A 3,897-nucleotide genomic window follows, 5' to 3' on the forward strand; every position below is an offset into this window, starting at 1 on the left:
GCGCGGGGGAAGCTTCCGGTTTAGCGGAAGATGGCGGCCCTGCAATTTCCAGGGCGGAACCGGATGTGGACCAGGCAGGAAGAGGAGGGTAGAGGCGGGAAACTGACGAAGAAGAAGCCGGATGCGCGCCATTTTGGACAGAGGTGGAGGAAGAAGGCGGAAGTTCGCCATCTTGGGGAGCCACAGGAGCGGCCTTGGTGTGCTGCGGGGAGCTCGGACGGGGGGGCTCACGCTCGAGGGCGGCCGCAAGTTGGTCAGACAGAGAGTCAGTGTCGGCGGACTCATTGGGATCACAGTCTAGAGGCTGCTTGGGAGAAGCCTCATGAATAGTCTCGGATGGGGCACCGAGGAGACAGGCACGGATGGCGACGAGAATGGGTAAGAGGCCTGGCGGGAAGGAGCGTTTTTCATGTTCCATTGCAGAGGCGACTCGATCTATGAGTCGCGAGTACGTGTCCGGGCTCCAGAGTTGGCAAGTGGCGAGCCACGGATTAAAGGGGAGCAGAAGGTCCCAGTATTTTTGGAGTTGCCACAGGGAAACGTGGACTCCATTGGTATCGAGCAGGGCAGCGAGGGCCCTGACTTGTGGCGCCTGACGCGTAGATAGAGAGGCGCCCATGTTTAAATAGAAACAGGACGACGGCGAGGGGTCCCTACCTGGAGAAGAGGATGAGCCATCTGATTCACAGCAGCAGCAGAGAGGGGCCAGGGGAGGAGCTTGCCCCACGTTGGGCGCCTTTGTCGCTGAGCCGGAGGGTTGCGACCTCGCTCAGACCCAAGGATCGGGGGGGCTTGCTCCTGCAAAACCGCCGGCGGGGGCACTCCAGGAAGGAGTGCCGGAGTTCTCCAGGCGTGGGGGACGCGCGGTTAGGAAAGAACCACGGAGACCGCCTGAGCGCAGGAACAGGTCTGCTTTATTGCGGAAGTACACTTGGCTTTATAGGGTTGGGTGCAGAGAGGGGTTAGAGCTATGGCGGGTTAGCTACGCAAGCAGGCGGATGACTATGAGGTAAGCGGTAGCTAAGGGAGAAGGCAGATTATCAGTTGGTACTGTGGTCGGGACTGGCGGGGAAGATAGCACTGGCTGGAAGGGGGAGATAATAGCAGCGGGGAGGAAGGGTGGAGGGAGGCAGTAACAAATTGTAACAAATATTCCACACCAATGCAAGGTGTTGGCAGTGGGCTGGTATATGGAACCCTGTATTTTATGTTCTGTAAACCTATGACTTCTCTGATAAATAAAAAATGAGAAAAAGAATTCTGAAAGCCACAAGAGAGAAGCAACATGTAACATAAGAGGGAGCCTCTGTAAGATTATATCCTTTTCATCAAAAACATGGAGGCAAGAAGACAATGGAAAGACATATTTAAAGTGCTAAAAGCAAAAAAAAAAATTTCCAACCAAGAATTCTGTATCTGGCAAAAACCTGTTTCATATATAAGAGAGAAGCTATTTGAAAGTGCAAGACCCATGAAAGTGTGGTTCCCAAAGGGTTTCTTGTGCCAGGGAATTAAGCAGGCATTGCATTGCTGTCTGGTATCTTCTAAGGAAGCCAAAAAATAAAAGATCCTCAATGTTGCAAATAGACTGAAGGGAAGTTACCATAAAAAAATATGTGTAAATGATAAAAGTTCTTCCACTATTAGAGTCACGGTAAGTCTATAGTAGAATAACAGTAAGTCTACTCTAGTCCATCATTCATTCCAGAATCCTGAGGATTCTGGGATGGTGATGCCCACCCCACTCTAATTGAGAGAGGGCTTAAATCTCATGGGGCAGATGGATGGGACCATCTTACTTGCAGTTGCAGACTCTCTCTGTTCCTTGGAATGGTGGTTGTCCATCATCATTTCCTTGTTAGTGTCCTGGGTGAATCCAATGAACTGGAGAGTAGGTGTTGCAACTCTGTTGAGAGTCAGGGCCCAACTGGTATATGGACAGCCCAAAGATTTAATTCTCTTGGACGTATACCTATCAACTCTAGCACTAACTATAGGTTCAGCTAGAAGGGGCAGAAGAGCCAAGTTTAGGGAAACCACAACTGAGCCCAACTTGGGCACACTGGGGAATATAAATGCAAAAGTAGGGCCCACTGGCAGGGCACCAAACTCCTGAGCTGTCTGCCCTGCCTGTAGTGTCTGAATGTCTCTAGAACCCTCAGGAGCCCACTATTTGAGGCAATATTTACTTTGGTAGTCAATGAGATCCTTCTATCATTGATGTGGAGACAGTGGACACTAGAGGTTCTGAGGGGAGGGAGAGGGAAAAACAGGCGTAATACAGGGGCATTTTAAGGACTTGGGAATTGTCATGAATGGCATTGCAATAACAGATACAGGCCATTTTATATCTTGCCATAACTTACAAAATTGTATGAGAGAGAGTGTAAACTACAGTGTAAAATATAATCCATGTTTAGTAGCAATGCTCCAAAATGTGTTCATCAATTATAACAAATGTACCACACTAATAAAGGATGTTGTTAATGTAGGAGGGGTAGAGCATATAGGAATCCCCTATATTTTGTATGTACCATTGATGTAATCTAAGTATCTCTAAAAAAATTTGAAAGTATATATTTCTTAAATGTATAAAAATGAAGGCTTTTCGGACCATTTGTAGGCAGCTCAGAAGTTCAAAGGGGTTTTCAGTAGAACCAGCACACTGTCTAGGTTTCTCTATTTCCTCTTACTCACATGACCAGAAGAAAAAAGTGAACTCTTGAGAAGTGGACCAAAATAAATACTCTGGTTTAGTACAGTCTGTCTTGTCATTCAGAAGCCATGCTCAGATCCAATAATTACTATTCACGGAAGATGCTTTATTCTATGGGCCTATGCATAAGTGTAAGCCCCCAAAGCAAGATGATCAAGCAAGATTTCCATAAAACTGGCTCCCTCTCTTCAATCCAGGAATAAGTATAACATCAAATGCAAGCAATCCTTCAATTCTTTGAAAATCCCTTTGAAAAGGAATGTGACACTAGGTCCTTCAACAGACAGTAATGCCACAACAGATCTATTTGGAGAGGTAGAAGCAGCAGATGATTCTGGAACTGGAGGAAGACGGCTTTACAAATATGCTTCAAACACATTTCTACAAGGGAACCTGTTCCATGAAGCTTTGGAAAGCATACTTTCTCACCCCAGGGAAACTTAAAAGAGAGATGAACACATCCTCGAATCTGGCTACATTGAAAGTGTCCAGTATATTCTGAAAGATGTCAGTGGCATGTGAGCTCTTTAAAGTGCTGTTCAGCATGAGACCCTAAAGTGTGTATAACTGCTGAACTGTGTTGGTTGAGTATCAGGGCAAGCTGTGTGTGATCGATCAGAAGACATCAGAAAAACCAAAGCCTTTTACCTGAAATGTAATTGACAACCTACTGCAAGTTGTAGCATACATTGGGGCCGTAAGTCATGATGCCAACTATAACTTTCAGGTCCCGTGTGGCTTAATCATGGTGGCCTACAAAGATGGATCCCCTGCCCATACACATCTCATGAACACAGAGCTCTGCTCTTTGTACTGGCCCAAGTAGCTCCTTTGACAAGAAGAACATAGAAAAAGGAAAAGAACCAAAGTATTCAGAAACCAGAGTAGGAGGCTGGAGTCTGTTTAGAATTTTCCATACTTTCACACCTTTGGGGAAGATATTTTGCTCTTTACTATGATCTAAAAATGGAGGTGCCATGGGATCTGAGAGCTATGTTAACACAGGCAGAAGTATCAGGTTGTTGAAATTTATTGTAACCAAAATGACTGAAAAGCCAGAAAAGTTTAAAGAGCTGGACTTCAAGCACATAAAATACCAAGTCTGCTACCCCAACTATTATTTCCCTGAAAACAGAGCAAGCAGGATGGACACAGTCCTGGTGACTCCCAGACTGCCCTGT

The 3,897-nt window shown here is 46.2% G+C and overlaps 1 pseudogene; it reads left to right on the plus strand.

Moving 5' to 3' along the window:
- The first annotated feature begins 362 nt into the window (after nt 1–362).
- LOC101432861 (mitochondrial genome maintenance exonuclease 1-like) lies at nt 363–3,604 on the plus strand (annotated as a pseudogene).
- Nucleotides 3,605–3,897: the final 293 nt, after the last annotated feature.

This window comes from Dasypus novemcinctus, chromosome 16 (genome assembly GCF_030445035.2).
Source record: "Dasypus novemcinctus isolate mDasNov1 chromosome 16, mDasNov1.1.hap2, whole genome shotgun sequence".
Taxonomy (NCBI): Eukaryota; Metazoa; Chordata; class Mammalia; order Cingulata; family Dasypodidae; genus Dasypus; species Dasypus novemcinctus.